The sequence below is a fragment of the Oncorhynchus nerka genome, linkage group LG24 (assembly GCF_034236695.1).
Source record: "Oncorhynchus nerka isolate Pitt River linkage group LG24, Oner_Uvic_2.0, whole genome shotgun sequence".
Lineage (NCBI taxonomy): Eukaryota > Metazoa > Chordata > Actinopteri > Salmoniformes > Salmonidae > Oncorhynchus > Oncorhynchus nerka.
The window spans coordinates 6,769,160-6,774,159 of NC_088419.1; the positions used below are offsets into that span (position 1 = coordinate 6,769,160).

At 49.3% G+C, this 5,000-nt stretch overlaps 1 protein-coding gene across 1 annotated transcript in view; it reads left to right on the forward strand.

Moving 5' to 3' along the window:
• The window catches only part of LOC115122244 (steroid hormone receptor ERR2-like), a 146,241-nt gene that overhangs the window by 78,857 nt on the left and 62,384 nt on the right, over window positions 1–5,000 (forward strand). The gene's annotated exons all lie outside the window — the stretch shown is intronic.

Sequence of the window (5,000 nt, forward strand, 5' to 3'; positions counted from 1 at the left end):
TTTTTGGACAGAAAGTTTCTGATTTTTGCAATGTTACATAGATGGAAAAAAGCTGTCCTTGAAACAGTCTTGATATGTTCATCAAAAGAGAGATCAGGGTCCAGAATAATGCTGAGGTCCTTCACAGTTTTATTTGAGATGACTGTACAGCCATCAATATTATTTGTCAGATTCAACAGAAGATCTCTTTGTTTCTTGGGACCTAGAACAAGCATCTCTGTTTTGTCCGAGTTTAAAAGTAGAAAGTTTGCAGCCATCCAATTCCTTATGTCTGAAACACAGGCTTCTAGCGAGGGCAATTTTGAGGCTTCACCATATTTCATTGAAATGTACAGCTGTGTGTCATCTGCATAGCAGTGAAAGTTAACATTATGTTTTCGAATGACATCCCCAAGAGGTAAAATATATAGTGAAAACAATAGTGGTCCTAAAACGGAACCTTGAGGATCACCGAAATTTATAGATGATTTGTCAGAGGACAAATCATTCACAGAAACAAACTAATATCTTTACGACAGATAATATCTAAACCAGGCCAGAACTTGTCCGTGTAAACCAATTTGGGTTTCCATTCTCTCCAAAAGAATGTGGTGATCGATGGTATCAAAAGCAGCACTAAGGTCTAGGAGCATAAGGACAGATGCATAGCCTTGCTCTGGAGTCTGTAATTTGCTTTCTAATGATCACGATCTTTTCCTCAAAGAAGTCCATGAATTTATTACTGCTGAAGTGAAAGCGATCCTCTCTTGGGGAAGGCTGCTTTTTAGTTAGCTTTGCTACAGTATCAAAAATACATTTTGGATTGTTCTTATTTTCCTCAATTAAGTTGGAAAAATAGGATGATCGAGCAGCAGTAAGGGCTCTTCGATACTGCATGGTACTGTCTTTCCAAGCTAGTCGGAAGACGTCCAGTTTGGTGTAGCGCCATTTCCGTTCCAATTTTCTGGAATGTTGCTTCAGAGCTCGGGTGTTTTCTGTATACCAACGTCAACAAAACTAAGGAGATGATTGTGGACTTCAGGAAACAGCAGAGGGAACACCCCCCTATCCACATCGATGGAACAGTAGTGGAGAGGGTAGCAAGTTTTAAGTTCCTCGGCATACACATCACAGACAAACTGAATTGGTCCACTCACACTGACAGCGTCGTGAAGAAGGCGCAGCAGCGCCTCTTCAACCTCAGGAGGCTGAAGAAATTCGGCTTGTCACCAAAAGCACTCACAAACTTCTACAGATGCACAATCGAGAGCATCCTGGCGGGCTGTATCACCGCCTGGTACGGCAACTGCTCCGCCCTCAACCGTAAGGCTCTCCAGAGGGTAGTGAGGTCTGCACAACGCATCACCGGGGGCAAACTACCTGCCCTCCAGGACACCTACACCACCCGATGTTACAGGAAGGCCATAAAGATCATCAAGGACATCAACCACCCGAACCACTGCCTGTTCACCCCGCTATCATCCAGAAGGCGAGGTCAGTACAGGTGCATCAAAGCTGGGACTGAGAGACTGAAAAACAGCTTCTATCTCAAGGCTATCAGACTGTTAAACAGCCACCATTGAGTGGCTGCTGCCAACACACTGTCATTGACACTGACCCAACTCCAGCCACTTTAATAATGGGAATTGATGGGAAATGATGTAAATATATCACTAGCCACTTTAAACAATGCTACCTTATATAATGTTACTTACCCTACATTATTCATCTCATATGCATACGTATATACTGTACTCTACATCATCGACTGCATCCTTATGTAATACATGTATCACTAGCCACTTTAACTATGCCACTTTGTTTACTTTGTCTACATACTCATCTCATATGTATATACTGTACTCGATACCATCTACTGTTTGCTGCTCTGTACCATCACTCACTCATATATCCTTATGTACATATTCTTTATCTTCTTACACTGTGTATAAGACAGTAGTTTTAGAATTGTTAGTTAGATTACTTGTTGGTTATCACTGCATTGTCGGAACTAGAAGCACAAGCATTTCGCTACACTCGCATTAACATCTGCTAACCATGTGTATGTGACAAATAAAATTTGATTTGATTTACCAGGGAGCTAGTTTCTTATGACAAATGTTTTTAGGTTTTAGAGGTGCAACTGCATCTAGGTTACTGCGCAAGGTTCAATTGAGTTCCTCAGTTAGATGGTTAACTGATTTTTGTCCTCTGACGTCCTTGGGTAGGCAGAGGGAGTCTGGAAGGGCATCAAGGAATCTTTGTGTTGTCTGAGAATTTATAGCACAACTTTTGATGCTCCTTGGTTGGGGTCTGAGCTGATTATTTGTTATGATTGCAAACGTAATTAAATGGTGGTCCGATAGTCCAGGATTATGAGGAAAAACATTAGGTGCAATTCGGATAGTGACATTGAGTGATAGTGAGTGTGAGTAGTACTAGTGGTGGTCCAACCTGTCTGATGGAGGGACAGTAGTGGTGGTGGTCCAACCTGTCTGATGGAGGGACAGTAGTGGTCCAACCTGTCTGGTGGAGGGACAGTAGTGGTCCAACCTGTCTGGTGGAAGGACAGTAGTGGTCCAACCTGTCTGATGGAGGGACAGTAGTGGTCCAACCTGTCTGGTGGAGGGACAGTAGTGGTGGTGGTCCAACCTGTCTGATGGAGGGACAGTAGTGGTGGTGGTCCAACCTGTCTGATGGAGGGACAGTAGTGGTCCAACCTGTCTGGTGGAGGAACAGTAGTGGTCCAACCTGTCTGGTGGAGGGACAGTAGTGGTCATACTTGTCTGATGGAGGGACAGTAGTGGTCCAACCTGTCTGATGGAGGGACAGTAGTGGTGGTGGTCCAACCTGTCTTCTGGAGGGACAGTAGTGGTGGTGGTCCAACCTGTCTGGTGGAGGGACAGTAGTGGTCCAAACTGTCTGATGGAGGGACAGTAGTGGTGGTGGTCCAACCTGTCTGATGGAGGGACAGTAGTGGTCCAACCTGTCTGGTGGAGGGACAGTAGTGGTCCAACCTGTCTGGTGGAGGGACAGTAGTGGTCCAACCTGTCTGGTGGAGGGACAGTAGTGGTCCAACCTGTCTGATGGAGGGACAGTAGTGGTCCAACCTGTCTGGTGGAGGGACAGTAGTGGTCCAACCTGTCTGATGGAGGGACAGTAGTGGTGGTGGTCCAAACTGTCTGATGGATGGACAGTAGTGGTGGTGGTCCAACCTGTCTGATGGAGGGACAGTAGTGGTCCAACCTGTCTGGTGGAGGGACAGTAGTGGTGGTGGTCCAACCTGTCTGGAGGAGGGACAGTAGTGGTCCAACCTGTCTGGAGGAGGGACAGTAGTGGTCCAACCTGTCTGATGGAGGGACAGTAGTGGTCCAACCTGTCTGATGGAGGGACAGTAGTGGTGGTGGTCCAACCTGTCTGATGGAGGGACAGTAGTGGTCCAACCTGTCTGGTGGAGGGACAGTAGTGGTGGTGGTCCAACCTGTCTGGAGGAGGGACAGTAGTGGTCCAACCTGTCTGGAGGAGGGACAGTAGTGGTCCAACCTGTCTGATGGAAGGACAGTAGTGGTCCAACCTGTCTGATGGAGGGACAGTAGTGGTCCAACCTGTCTGGAGGAGGGACAGTAGTGGTGGTGATAAGAGCGTCTGCTAAATGACTTAAATGTAATGTAAATGTGGTCCAACCTGTCTGGAGGAGGGACAGTAGTGGTCCAACCTGTCTGATGGAGGGACAGTAGTGGTCCAACCTGTCTGGAGGAGGGACAGTAGTGGTCCAACCTGTCTGGTGGAGGGACAGTAGTGGTCCAACCTGTCTGGAGGAGGGACAGTAGTGGTCCAACCTGTCTGGAGGAGGGACAGTAGTGGTGGTGGTCCAACCTGTCTGGTGGAGGGACAGTAGTGGTCCAACCTGTCTGGTGGAGGGACAGTAGTGGTCCAACCTGTCTGGTGGAGGGACAGTAGTGGTGGTGGTCCAACCTGTCTGGTGGAGGGACAGTAGTGGTCCAACCTGTCTGATGGAGGGACAGTAGTGGTCCAACCTGTCTGGTGGAGGGACAGTAGTGGTGGTGGTCCAACCTGTCTGATGGAGGGACAGTAGTGGTGGTGGTCCAACCTGTCTGATGGAGGGACAGTAGTGGTCCAACCTGTCTGGTGGAGGGACAGTAGTGGTGGTGGTCCAACCTGTCTGATGGAGGGACAGTAGTGGTCCAACCTGTCTGGTGGAGGGACAGTAGTGGTCCAACCTGTCTGGTGGAGGGACAGTAGTGGTCCAACCTGTCTGGTGGAGGGACAGTAGTGGTGGTGGTCCAACCTGTCTGGAGGAGGGACAGTAGTGGTCCAACCTGTCTGGAGGAGGGACAGTAGTGGTCCAACCTGTCTGATGGAGGGACAGTAGTGGTCCAACCTGTCTGATGGAAGGACAGTAGTGGTCCAACCTGTCTGATGGAGGGACAGTAGTGGTGGTGGTCCAACCTGTCTGATGGAGGGACAGTAGTGGTGGTGGTCCAACCTGTCTGATGGAGGGACAGTAGTGGTCCAACCTGTCTGGTGGATGGACAGTAGTGGTCCAACCTGTCTGGTGGAGGGACAGTAGTGGTCCAACCTGTCTGATGGAGGGACAGTAGTGGTGGTGGTCCAACCTGTCTGGTGGAGGGACAGTAGTGGTGGTGGTCCAACCTGTCTGGTGGAGGGACAGTAGTGGTCCAACCTGTCTGGTGGAGGGACAGTAGTGGTCCAAACTGTCTGGTGGAGGGACAGTAGTGGTGGTGGTCCAACCTGTCTGATGGAGGGACAGTAGTGGTCCAACCTGTCTGGTGGAGGGACAGTAGTGGTGGTGGTCCAACCTGTCTGATGGAGGGACAGTAGTGGTCCAACCTGTCTGGTGGAGGGACAGTAGTGGTCCAACCTGTCTGGTGGAGGGACAGTAGTGGTCCAACCTGTCTGGTGGAGGGACAGTAGTGGTGGTGGTCCAACCTGTCTGGAGGAGGGACAGTAGTGGTCCAACCTGTCTGGAGGAGGGACAG